Source organism: Symphalangus syndactylus, chromosome 20 (assembly GCF_028878055.3).
Source record: "Symphalangus syndactylus isolate Jambi chromosome 20, NHGRI_mSymSyn1-v2.1_pri, whole genome shotgun sequence".
Taxonomy (NCBI): Eukaryota; Metazoa; Chordata; class Mammalia; order Primates; family Hylobatidae; genus Symphalangus; species Symphalangus syndactylus.
The window spans coordinates 27038010-27052146 of NC_072442.2; positions in this window are offsets into that span (position 1 = coordinate 27038010).

Genomic DNA, 14137 nt, shown 5'->3' on the forward strand with positions numbered 1-14137 from the left:
AGATCCCAGGCGAGGGCCCAGGCTCGATCTGCACATCCAGAGGGGCATCAGGTGGGCCTGGGGGCAGGGAGGCACAAGACCCAGTGATGCAGGATGCTCCCCATCAGAGATACCTGCCCAATTTGCTATTTCCCTGATAACGCAAATAAGATCACAGTCCCCTTCTTCCGTCACCCACGGCCTGGCCTCCTGGGTGTTCTGGACAACAGGGCCCAAGCCCACATACCTGCTGGGAGTGTGGTGAACTGCAGGGTGGCAGCCCGCTGCTCCAGCCTCTCCCAGCCTGGTTCCCAGGGCCCTTGGGGTGGGAGTTGAGCCTCCACTTGGGCCTGATAGGGTGTGCCAGGCCGTAAGTGGCAGAAGGTGGCCCAGCAGGTACTGGGGCTGGCAGGTGGGCACTCTTCCCCATTGAGGTCGATGGCATGGGCCAAGTTGCTATTGCCGGGCACCCAAGTGATCTCAGCAGATGTGGCTGTCAACCGCTGGACCCGCAGCTGGCTGGGCACCACTCCGGCCCGGGCACCCACCACCAAGCAACGGCGCAGTGGGTCAGAGCTGCCCCGGCTGCTCAGGGCCTGTGAGCAGAAATGTGAAGGGGCCCGGCCCGCAGGTCCACGTTCTCCAGCACAGCCTTGGGTGGCGCCTCAGGCCCCAGGCCCCAGGCCCCAGGGCCTGTCGCAGCTCCCCATTCACACAGATATGGAAGCCGTGTAGCTCCACTCGCTCAGGAGGCGGCTCCCAGGCCAGCATCACGCTGTGGGCCAGCTGCTTGAGGACCACCAGATGGCAGGGGTAAGGCACGGCAGGAGAGGCTGGCTCCGTCCCCCGCTGCTTTGGCCCCCGCTACTGCTGCCACCCCCACCTACACTCAGGAAACTGAGTTCAGGGCCTGAGCTGTGGGACAGATCGGCCAGCTCTGGAGGGAGGGAGGTCAGGAGGTCATCATCCGACAAACGCTCTACAAAATTGGAAGGGACCAGGCCCCTTCGGCCATCCATGAGCTCTCCTGGCAGGAGGAGGACAGGAATGGGCAGGGCAGGGGAAGACAGAGAGGAGATAAAGAAAAAACGATATAATAAATGCATTTTAGCAACTGCTAGTGGGTGATCTTCAGCATTTGATTCAAATCAACATTTAACTGTCAATTCTTTTAAAAGACAAGAGCAGCCAGGCACGGTGGCTCACGCCTGTAATCCCAGCACTTTGGGAGGCCGAGGCAGGCGGATCACGAGGTCAGGAGATCGAGACCACGGTGAAACCCCGTCTCTACTAAAAATACAAAAAATTAGACGGGCGCAGTGGCGGGCGCCTGTAGTCCCAGCTCCTTGGGAGGATGAGGCAGGAGAATGGCGTGAACCCGGGAGGCGGAGCTTGCAGTGAGCCGAGATTGCACCACTGCACTCCAGCCTGGGCGACAGAGCGAGACTCCGTCTCAAAAAAATAAATAAATAAAATAAATAAAAATAAAAGACAAGAGCAGTAAAGATCTGCTTCTTGGTTCTATAGGACGATGCTTCTTCGATTTTAACTTGCATATGAATCACCTAGAGATTTGTTAAGATGCAGATTCTAACTCGGTTGGGTCTGAATGGGGCTGAGATTCTGTGATTCTAATAAGCCACCAGGTGACAATCGGGCTGCGAGGATGGAGGAGAATCTCATGTTCTAAGGAAGCATGTGGAGTATTTCAAGGTAAAATATCATAATGCTTTTAAAATCATGTTTAACCTACATATAGATAAAGCAAATACGCCAAAGTTTTAACAATTGTTGAATCTAGGTGCTGGGTATATAAGTATTCAAATGTATTCTGTACATTTGGAAACTTTTGTGTTAAAAATTGCAATAATAATTTCATAATTTCATATTAAAGTTTTAAAAAATAAGCAGGTCAGGATGAGAAAACTGGCCAGGCATGGTGGCTTATGCCTGTAATCCCAGCACTTCAGGAGGATGAGGCAGGCAGATCGCTTGAGCTCAGGAGTTTGTGACCAATCTGGGCAACGTGGCAAAACCCCATCTCTACAAAAAATGCAAAAATTACCTGGGAGTGGTGGCACGCCTGTAGTTGCAGCTACTCAGGAGCCTGAGGTGGAAGAAGGATTGCTTGAGCCCAGGAGGCAGAAGCTACAAGCCGTAATCGCGCCACTGCACTCCAGCCTGGGCGATAGAGCAAGATGCTGTATCCAAAAAAAAAAAAAAAAAAAAATTCTGCTGATTGGGTTTTACCTGGGCCTGAGGAATAGGGGCCGGGGTGCCCCTCAACTTCCCTTTGTGAACAGCAGACATCCACAGAGGGAGAGAGAGACAACCAACTCAGCAGGGTAAAGGAGGAATCTCTAGAGACAAATGAAGTAAGTGCTAGCGAAATCGTCACTTGTAAGTTCTAGAAGGGTCAGGAGCCCCAGCAGGCCTGTGTCTAGAAGCATGACTGAGAGCAGTCAATCCAGGCAGCCACCAATGGTTATGTTTTCTTACCTGCGTCAGTTCTCCTGAAGACTTGAGAAGAGAGTATTTTAAAACATTTGCTGTTGTTGTTTGAGGGATGTCAAGGAAGCTGAGCACCCAGCATGTAATGTCATGGTCAATTTAAAGAAAAAAAGAAGTTCTCAGGAAACAGACAGCTGGTAGCTGGTGTGCTTTATTGAGAGGAAGAGGGAGCACGAGCCAGGGCTTAGGGGAGAGGGGTGAGTGTAGGCAGGTCTGAGCTGCAGTGGGGCCTGGAGTTGCCCCCAACAGTCATCTGTGCCCCTCACCTCCACCCTATCTTTGTCTGCCTATGCTAGGAGAAAAAAAAGTAAGGAACTTGAAGAAACAAGAGGGACTGTCAATAAATTCGCTGATAAAATAAGTACTGTAGAGGGTTGAATGGTGGCCGCCCAAAAACATGTCCATGGTCTAATCCCCGAACTCCTGAACGTGACCTTATTTGGAAAAAGCGTCTTTGCAGATGTAATTAAGTTAAGGATCTTGAGATGAGATCATCCTAGATTATCCGGGTGGGTCCTAAATCTAATGACAAGTGTTTTTATTTTTATTTTTTATTTTATTTTTATTTTTTTTTTTGAGATGCAGTCTCGCTTTGTTGCCCAGGCTGGAGTGCAGTGGCGCAATCTCGGCTCACTGCAAGCTCCGCCTCCCGGGTTCACGCCATTCTCCTGCCTCAGCCTCTCCGAGTAGCTGGGACTACAGGCGCCCGCCACCACGCCTGGCTAATTTTTTTGTATTTTTAGTAGAGACGGGGTTTCACCGTGGTCTCGATCTCCTGACCTCGTGATCCGCCCGCCTTGGCCTCCCAAAGTGGTGTTTTTATAAGGGACATGCAGAGGAGAAACACTAAGAGGAGGCGGCGATGGTGACCACAGATAGAGACTGGAGTGAGGTGGCCATAAGCCAAGGAACAACTGGAGCCACCGTAAGCTGAAAGAGACAAGGAACAGAAGCTCCCCTAGAGCCCCCAAGGGGATGCAGTTCTGCCAATACCTTGATTTCAGACTTCTGGCCCCCAGAAGAGGCCAGTGAGAGAACAAATGTCTATTGTTTCAAGCCACTCCATGGTGATTCTTCCCGCAGCCCTAGGAAAGGATCATAAGCACCAGCACTGTGGAGTGGCAGACAAAGGCAGGAGTCTTCACACTAAGAGGATCTCCAGCCTGCAGGGCTGAAGCTGGAGCCTGGGCCGGAGTCAGGCACATGCTCCAGAAGCCCACGCAGCTGAGAACAGCCTAGGTGGCCCAGACGTAGAGGAAGCAGTCCTTTAGCTACGGTTGGACAGGGAATACGGCATCTGCCCCCCGTGGTCTATGTGCCTTTACGTCTATCCCAATTTATCCCAGATCGCAGAGTTCAAATCCGAGTCATTTGTGGTTAGTTAATACTTATGCCTTTGCTGCCCCCCTCCAAAAAAAAAGTGTTTGGGTTTTGGTTTTTGATTTGGGTGGTCTTTTTTTTCTTCATTTATAAAGTATTCTTTTCCTGAAAGCTTTTTATTAATTCTGATCTTTGTAATCTACCCCTGTAGGGAGTTTAACTGTTTAGGCCACAAAGCCAGGTACCATGGGTCCCAGCAGCTCCTCGAGTAACAGGCAGAGGACCCAGGGAAAAGAAGCTGCGCAGGCTCCCAAGCTTCCAGGGTTACAGATTCAGAGCTAAGCCCATTCCTAAATGTCTACACACAGTTGCGGCTCTCGCCCTGCCCTGTCCATGCCCCATCCAATTCTCTACACAGTGCCATCCTCTCTGCTGCTGATGGACTCAGCCTGGTGGTACCTAGGCCAGAGCCACCCTGACAGAGTCTCCCAAGGCCATGTCTTCCGCAGGCCCATGATGCCCAGTCTCAATGAGGCATCTGCCTTTAGTTGCCTGATCAGCCCTCTGACTCCCCACAGGAGCTGCAGAACCCCCCTGAAGCAGACACCCTGCCTGGGCCCTGACAGCTGCTAACCGCTTGCGAACACCTTCCCCTGGGATCTTCACCCTGATTCCTCCTTCGCATACCTGACTGGAGTCCGGCATCAAATGCTGCATACCTGACCTCGGGTGTCACTAGTGTGAAACACTGCCATGCCCTGACTATCCACACAAAAATGAATCTAGCCAAAATCTCCTGTGACACTCTCTCCACCATCTGGACTATGCTGTCCTGTCCTGCTTGGAGCCAGACTCCCTTCTTTCTCTTTCCCCAATGGCCACTAGGTCTCTGTATGCCTTTTAGCTGAGACCAAAAAGTTAAGGTGGGCTGAGCATGCTGGGCAGAGGGGATGGATGGATGGATGGATGGATGGATGGATGGATATCCGTCTCTGGGAACATGGGCTCAAAGGCAGGGGAATGGACAGAATGACTCCCCCACTACCTTCCTACCTTCAAAAGAGCCATCCTCATCCATGTTGCCATAGACGTAGAGGTACTCGCCAGCTGTCAGCGGAAGCTCTGCTTCTGGATTCTCACTGGGACCCTCAAAGGGGTTGTAGCTGTTAGGAGAGGCACAAAGGAGGAGGAGGAGAGTGACCTGCACTCCACTTCCATGTCCCGTCTTCTCTCTCCCACTGCACTGAGCCTTTATGGAGACTTGGTTGTGGTTGTCCACCACCAGCAGAGCCGAGCCCTCACTGTGCCCACCTTGGCCCAACTAGGTTATTAGAATAGGTCCACTGTGTCCTGTACTGCCCTCACCACTTCCAGAGGTCTCTAGCTCCACCCCGCCCCCTCCTACACCCCAAATGCTGCGGCTGGGCTCGGGGGCAGTGAGGGTGAGGGACCCACCTATAACGTGCGAGGAAGACCTGGATCCTGGCTCCTCCCCGGCTGCCCTCTGGCGCGGCTGGGAGCAGGGAGACACTGTCTGCCTCCAGTTCCTCTACTTCACTGGCTGTGTCCACCTGGGGGCAAACAGAAAGGGCTGGTTTCTCTTCAGGGCCTGGGGCCAAATGCCAAGCAGGCAGGTTTCCAGGCTGAGCCAGAGGACCTATTGCTTTAAGTAGGGAAAGTGAGCACATACATGCTGCACAGGACCAGTGGCAAGGACCCCCTGATGCTCTCTAAATCAGTACCTGAGACAGCAGGTCCTGGCAGAGCCCAGCTGCCCTGGGCAGGGGCAGTGGGGATAACCCAGACCCCTCCCTGAGCCTCTACTGCACCCGCCAGGAAATAAAGCCACTTCCCTCCTCTCAGAGGGGCACAGGCCATGCTGGTGTGGGGAGTGGGTGTCAACAGAAGTTTGGTTTGGTTCCTTAAAATAAAAACTCAGCAAAGTTGCTAGGTGCAGTGGCTCGCTCCTATAATTCCAGCACTTTTGAGAGGCTGAGGAGGGCAGATTGCTTGAGCCAGGAGTTTGAGACCAGCCTGAGAAGCATAACAAAACCCCATCTCTACTAAAAATACAAAAATTAGCTGGGCATGGTGGTGCAGGCCTGTGGTCCTAGCTACTTGGGAGGCAGAGGCGGGAGGATCGCTTGAGCCCAGGAGGCAGAGGTTGCAGTGAGCCGAGATTGCACCACTGCACTGCAGCCTGGGGGATAGAGCAAGACTCTGTCTTAAAAAAAATATAAGAAAGAAAAAAGAAACACCTCAGCAAAGCACCCCAACTGTAAATCGCTGGAAGCAAGGAGGCAGAAAGGAGGCAGAAGGAGCTTGAGAGGTCCCTGCTTCTAGCTGAGTGACAGGGCGTCTGCTGTTCAGCTCTGGAACTCAGAACTTCCTGTCTACTTGCCTGGCCCACAGCCCAGGGCACCGCAACCTCAGGGCACCCCGATTCTCTGACCCTCCTTGAGGTCTGGGGTAGCCTGGGGAACAGGCTGTCTTCTCTTCTCTGCCAATGCCTGGGAGAAGGGGACCAAGTGGGCAACCTCTCCACAACCACATCCAAAGCTGGCACCACCCTTCTATCCCACGAGGGGGCAACAGAGGCCCAGGGCTTCGTTCTACCACTTTCTGAACATTTGGCTCTCAGAGCTGCTCCTGACCTGCCCCCTCCACCTTTTGGGGTTTGTGGGTAGAAAGAAGGATGAGTTGACGACCAGAGCTATGAGTGATGCCCAGCAACTTAGTAACAATAACAGCTACCCCCTGTTGAGCACACATCCTGTGTGCCCCACACTGAGACAGGCATGTTCCTTATTCACTTAACTCTCAGGACAACCTTAGAAGGCAGGTTTTATTAGCTCCAAGATTCAGATAAGGAAACAGAAGCCCAGAAAGGCTCAATGACTTGCCTAAGGCAAAGCCGGGATTTGAATCCTGGAACATGTGCTTTCTCATACAACCACCTGCTTTCACTATAGACGCTCTTAGGAACAGTCTCATTATGCAGATCCTGGTGGCCAAGTGTCTCCTCCAGCCAGCCCAGCACTCCAGAGCCTCCCTGGACCTCCCAGGGGTGGGCTGGGGTGGCCCCAGGTGGGGCTTGCAGGCAGGCAGTGGAGGGCAGGAGCGGCTCCACCGGAGCCCCTGGCCCACAGGAGGAATCCACAGGCCTCCCACCTCCCAACTTGGGCCCCCAGAAGTTGCCACCCAACTCCTGGGGACCCCAGAAGAGGTCAGGGCCACCTGCCCTGCACCCTTCCCCAAGCCAAAGGCAGAACTTTAGGCCCCACCCCAGCACTTACCTCAGGTGTAGGGCATGACTTGGGGCTGTTGTGGATGGACTCGGAGTGGGAGGAGTTGGAGAGGGACTCTGCCTTCTTGGCTGTCCTTCGAGGGACCCCAGTGAGGGTGGCAGGGGCAGGCTCGGAAGACTTTAGGGTGCAGCACCCAGGGGAGCTGGCGGGAGGTCAAGGTCTAGAGAAGATGGCACGTGGGCTTGGGGTCTGTGGCCTGAGGAGGGAGCAGGAGATAGGGTGGTGCTTCTTGGATATGGGGACCAGGCCCTCCGTAGCCGGGCTTCCTTACAAAAAGGGAAATACTTAGAAAGAAACTTACTAAATAGAGGTATAGCTGATTTACCAATACTATTTCACATGATCGTCAAAACAGCTTGATGAGATGCATTTAATTATTCCTGTCTTACAGCTTACGAAACTATGGCCCAGAGAGGTTAAGCAGCATTCTCAAATCATAGTGACTGCCAAGTGAGTGGAGCTGGGACCACCAGATCCGACTGACCCCCAGGCCCCCACTCTGCACAAGGCCACACTGCCTGCTACTGACTCCTAGTGCCCAACCCCTAGCTCTGACCATTCAGGTCCTTTTGGAAGGAGAGGAGCAGTGGCCCACGATGCCTGGGCCAGACTCTGGGACAGTCACTCCCCTGGGCTTTATTTTTCCCCAACAGAACCTGGTTCTAGCCAGGCACAGCTCTAACCTGCTGTGTGACTTTGGATGAGTTGCTGGCCTTCTCTGATCCTGAACTCCCTACTCTATACAAAAGCCCAGGCCTGGGGATTCCAGGCCAGTGCCACTGGGGTCCACCGTACTTTTGGGGCCAGACCCCCGGCAAGGCTGGGGAGTGGAGCAGCAGCAGCGGGGTGGTGGGCAGTCTCCAAGGCTCCCGCAGTCCAGGGCAGATGTGAGCAGATCCAAGGGGCCCGGGTGCAGGTGGAAAGCCTGGAGTTCCTGTGCCAGGAGGCTGAACTGCTCGGTTTGGCTGAGGCACTGTTCCTCGAGCTCTCGAACCCGGGCCTGGGCCAAGACCCACCGTGAGCCACCAGGCTCCTCAAAGCTACGCAGTGCCAGCCCGTGCCATCTCTTCACAGCCCTACACTGGGTTTCAGGTCACATCCATCCACCCAGCCCCAGGCCTAGGCACCAGCCTTGCCTTGGCCACCCCACTGTCCTTAATGCATCAGAGCTGAGGGTGAAGTCCTGGCCTGTGTCCTGGGATATCTTCACCCCAGCCCCCTCCAGAGCCAAGGCCGGGGCCTGCCACACACTAACCAACCCTCAGGCCCTAGGCGATGGCACTTCTGCCTCTGGCTGCTTTCTAGGCCAACAGGGATCATTCCCACCCCATCATCACCACCATCACTGCAGGAGTTTTCTCAGCTCCACCGCTCATCACCCTCCCACAATCAGCATCTCAAACCCCTTCCCTGAGAGAGGTGGGCAGGAAATTCCACAGGGGAGCCAGGGATGTCTTTGTGGTGGGAATGGGCCAATGCCCGGGGAAGTTTTCTCAGGTCTGAGGAGAGTCCCAATAGCAGGGGCTCTCTCCGGCCACTATGGCGAGGCTTCTAAGTTAGACTGGTGATGAACTTCCTCATGACCAGGGTGGCTAGAGAGGGGAGGCCCAGTGTCTGACAGACATGGCAGCAGGCCTGGGACAAGGGGACAGTCGCACATGTCCTGTGGGAACCCCACCCCCTATGGATTCTCATGCCTGCTCCCAGTGACACCCCCTCTGCTGGATGAGAGAGTGGGACTGCCTGGGCCCTGAGGGAGGAGATGCAACTGACCCAGCCTAGAGAGGTGTGGGGAAGTGGAGAATGAGGCACTACCTGTATGGAATTCAAGGTAGACTGTTGCAGGAAAGGAAGCAGAGAACAGGTTAGAACCCTGAGCGCTGTGGGTTGCTAACCCAGAGAGGGAGGTGGAGAAGGGGGCCTAAGTGGATGTCATCCAGTCAGCTCCCTGCACTGACTAGCAGTTCCTAAATGGAAGGATATCTCAGGGTGAAGGCAGCCTCTGGGGGTGACAGCAATGGGAGACTGCTGCCACCAGACTTAGGAGCCCCCCTGCCCAGCCGTGCCCACCCTGAGAAATAGGCCAGTGGTGGAGGGGACTCCCCCAGGTCCTGGAGCATTTAAGGGCCCCTCCTGCAACCCCTCTCCCCACCGCCATAGTCCATTTCAGCTCTAACTGGAGGTCCCCTGCCTTCCTCCCAAGATGGTGGAAGTGGGGGCCACTTCCAGGCGCCCTACCTCCAGCAGCTGCACGGTTCCTTCATGTTCCCTCTGGGCTTCTGCCTGGGCCAACAGGTGGGAGGAACCAAAATACTGGAGGGAAGGAGAAGGAATGGGGTGGAGTAGAGAGGGGTACGAGGGAGGAAGGGTAGAAAGGACAGAGGCAGGCCGGGCGCGGTGGCTCACGCTTGTAATCCCAGCACTTTGGGAGGCCGAGGCGGGCGGATCACGAGGTCAGGAGATCGAGACCACGGTGAAACCCCGTCTCTACTAAAAATACAAAAAATTAGCCGGGCGTGGTGGTGGGCGCCTGTAGTCCCAGCTACTCGGAGAGGCTGAGGCAGGAGAATGGCGTGAACCCGGGGGAGGCGGAGCTTGCAGTGAGCCGAGATCGCGCCACTGCACTCCAGCCTGGGCGACAGAGCGAGACTCCGTCTCAAAAAAAAAAAAGAAAGGACAGAGGCAGGGGAGGAAGAAGCCGGGAGAAAGAAAAGGGCAAGGAGAGAGGGAAGAGGGATAGGGAAGGGGGAGGCTGAAGGGTTTCTCCCTCCTGAACACCCACCCTGAACCATACCTTAGACCAGAAGGCAAAGGGGTCCAGGAGAGGCGTGGCTGAGTCAGCTCCCCTCTTTCCTGAGCAACCATCCTCCCGGTTTCCCCCCTACCTCTCTGGATGCTCCTTCTCAGCCTCTTTTGCCTGCTCCCTGCCCCCCATTTTGAATGCAGTGAGCCGAGATCGCGCCACTGCACTCCAGCCTGGGCGACAGAGCGAGACTCCGTCTCAAAAAAAAAAAAAGAAGCGGCTTGATTGTCTTGAAGGCTTATGGGAAAATGAAAGAAAAGAGGAATGATTTAGAGTCAGAACTTATAATCAAAAGGGAAGCAGAACTTAAAGATTTGGGAAACTTTTCGCCTTCTCAGCCCGCCCATCTTGAACAGATAAGAAAGTGTGTTTGGGGCCGGGCGCGGTGGCTCAAGCCTGTAATCCCAGCACTTTGGGAGGCCCAGGCGGGCGGATCACGTGGTCAGGAGATTGAGACCATCCTGGCTAACACAGTGAAACCCCATCTCTACTAAAAAAAAACAGAAAGTGTGTTTGGGAGAGAACACGAGGGTGTGGGTCAGGAGGCCCACATGGATCAGGGCTGTGCTCCTCACCAAGACAACGGAAGAGCGACCCTGAAGGCATTGTGTAGATCGCTCAGGCTGCACTCTCATCACAGGCCCATGGTGCCAGGGCACTGACGGCAGTACAGCATCCAAGGAAGGCCCTGGGGCACCCTGAGGACCTTGGGGCTTGCTGCTCAGCACTCCCTGAAGTCTCTGGTTCCCGCACTGTGCTGTGGTGCTCCTTGGCTGCTCCAAGTGTTGCTCAGTGGGTCCTGGTGGAGTGGGGGACATGATGTCACCCCTCCAGAGGACACAGGCAGAAAACTCTTTGGCAGCATCCACGTGGTACTCATTCTGCAGGTGTGCAGAGTGTAATAGCTGTGGGACATGGCTGCCTCCACCTGCATTTCAAAGTATGTCCCAGAGAGCCTTGGGGTCAGGCAGAGAACTGCCACAGGGGCAGGGACACCACAGAACGTCCCCACTAGGGCAATGCCCAGCAGAGCCATGGGGAGGAGGCTATCCCCAAGATTCCAGGATGGTAGAGCCAGCAGTGTGCAAGTCCACCCTGGGAGAGTCTCAGGCATCAAACTCCAACATGTGAGAGCTGCTGCCTGGGCTGCACTCAGCAAAGCCATGGGGGAAGGGCCACCTGAAGCTCTGGGCCGCCCAACCACATCCTAGTATATCTGGAACATGGGCCATGGAGTCAAAGAAGGTCCTCAAGTTTTAAGATTTAGTGTTCTTTTCCCTGTTGGGTTTTGGACTCACTTGGGGCAACAACAACAACCACCAAAAACACCAAGCTGAAAGCAGAAAACACAAACACCTTAACCCTCGCCCTCCATTTAATGCAATTCAGGACTCCAGCCAAGAATTTCTCAATTTCTCAGCAAAGCTACAGGGCTAGTATTCAAACCCGCCTATAAGCGACGCTATTTCTTTTCCTTAGGTAATTATTTTCCCAGAACTCTCTGAAAAACAACTAAAATATTTTTGACCAAAAATTAAACATATAAAAAAGACCATGTAGGCCTTTGCAGCATGCACTTTCAAACTCTTCCAGCCTCTACTCATTATCCACTTCCACATTTTTGCATATTTTTCAGAGCAGCATTCCACTTCCTGGCATCAAAAATCTATACGAGTTTGCTAGGGCTACCGTAACAATATACCACAGATGGAGGTCTTAAATAACAGAAATATTTTTTCTCATAGTTCCGGATACCAGAAGTCCAAGAATAAGGTATCAGCAGAATTGGTTTCTTCTAAGGCCTGGCTCCTTGGCTTATAAGTGGCCACCCTCTTGTCTGTGTCTCCATGTGGTCTTCGGTCTGTGTCTGTGTCCTCATCTCCTCTCCTTATAAGGACACCAGACAGATTGGATGAGGGCTCACCCATATGACCTCATTTCCCCTTAATTACACCTTTAAAGGCCCCATCTCCAAACACAACCCCATTCTGAGGCACTTGGGGTTAGGACTTCAACATATCAACTTGGGGGTGGGGGACACAATTCAGCCCGTAACACCCGACTTCTGTGCCTCCAAAACTGCTGAGGCAGAAGAAATGATGGGGTGGCTCACCACGGTCCCTTCAAAGCTTCTGCCCAGAAATGGCACCTGTGACTTCTGCTCCACTTCACTGCTTCACTGCTCACAGCAGGTAACATGGTTCACTTCAAAGGGACAGGGAGGTGCTACCCTACCATGGATTTAAATATAAGACCTCAAACCATAAAAATCCTAGAAGAAAACCTAGGAAATATCCTTCTCTACATCAGCCTTGCCAAAGAATTTTTGGCTAAGTCTCCAAAAGCAATTGCAACAAAAATAAAAAGTGACAAGTGGGACCTAAGTAAATTATGTTGTAAATCAATAAATGTGATTGACTTATTGAATCAGCAAATGTATATTTATTGATTATAAATATTATACATTTTATATCTATAATAAAGAGTTTCTGCACAGCAAAACAAAACATCAACAGAGTAAACAGACAGCCTACACCATGGGAGAAAATATTCACAAGCTAGGTACCCAACAAAGGCCTAATATCCCAACCTATAAAAAACTTGAGGATGGGCGCGGTGGCTCACGCCTGTAATCCCAGCACTTTGGGAGGCCGAGGCGGGTGGATCACAAGGTCAGGAGATCGAGACCACAGTGAAACCCCGTCTCTACTAAAAATACAAAAAATTAGCCGGGCGCAGTGGCGGGCGCCTGTAGTCCCAGCTACTCTGGAGGCTGAGGCAGGAGAATGGCGTAAACCCGGGAGGCGGAGCTTGCAGTGAGCCGAGATCGCACCACTGCACTCCAGCCTGGGCGACAGAGCGAGACTCCGTCTCAAAAAAAAAAAAAAAAAAACTTGAACAAATCAGCAAGCAAAAAAAGCCCCAAATAATCCCACCATGAAATGGACAAAAGACATGAAAAGACACTTCTCTAAAGAAGACGTACAAGTGGACAACAAGCATATGAAAAAATGCTCATCATCACTAATCATTAGACAAATGAAAATCAAAACCACATGAGATACCATTTCACACTAGACAGAACGGCTATTAAAAAGCCAAAAAACAACAGGCACTAGTGAAAGCATGGAGCAAAGGCAATGCTTACACACTGCTGGTGGGAATGTAAATTAGTTCAGCCACTGTGGAAAGCAGTTTGGAGTTTTCTCAAAGAACTTAAAACAGAGCTAACATTTCACCCAGAAATACTATTACTGGGTATATAACCAAAGGAATATAGGTCATTATACCAAAAAGATGCATGCACTCATATGTTCATCGCCACACTATTCACTATAGGGAAGACATGGAACCAACCTGGGTGTCTACCAAAGATTGAGTATTTAAGAAAAGTGTGGTACATATACCATGGAATACTACGCCACTACAGAAAAGAATGAAGTCCTGTCCTTTGCAGCAACATGGATGCAGCTGGAGGCCATCATCCTAAGTGAATTAAGACAAGAACGTAATACTAAATACCACATGTTCTCAAGTGGGCGAGTGGGAACTAAACGCTGAGCACATGTGGTCAAAAACATGGGAAAATTGGACAGTGCAGACTACTGGAAGGCGGAGGGTACAGGATGAAAAACTATCTACTGGGTACTAGGCTCACTACCTGGATCCAATATACCCATGTAACAATCCTACACCTATACCCCCCTATATCTAAAATACAAGCCGGAATTTAAAACAATATTGCTAAAAACACTAAAAACTTTTTCAGCGAGTTGTAATCTTTTTGTTGGTAGAGGGTCTTGCCTCAATGTTTACGGCTGTTGACAGGTCAGAATGATGACTGCTGAAGGTGGGTGTGTGCTGTGGCAATTTCTTAAAATAAAACAATGAAGTCTGCTGCATCCATTGACTCTTCCTTTGATGGAAGATTACCCAGTAGCATGTGAGGCTATTTGATAGCATTTTTCCTATAGTAGAACATCTTTTAAAATTGGAGTCAATCCTCTCAAACCCTGCCACTGCTTTATGAACTAAGTTCATGCAATATTCTAAATCTATGGTTATCATTTGGACAGTGTTCACAGCGTCTTCACCACAACTAGTTTCTATCTCAAGAAACCACTTTCTTTGCTCATCTGTAAGAGGCAACTCCTCATCAGTTCCAGTTTTCTCATGAGATTGCAGCAATACAGTCACATCTTCAGGCTCCACCTCT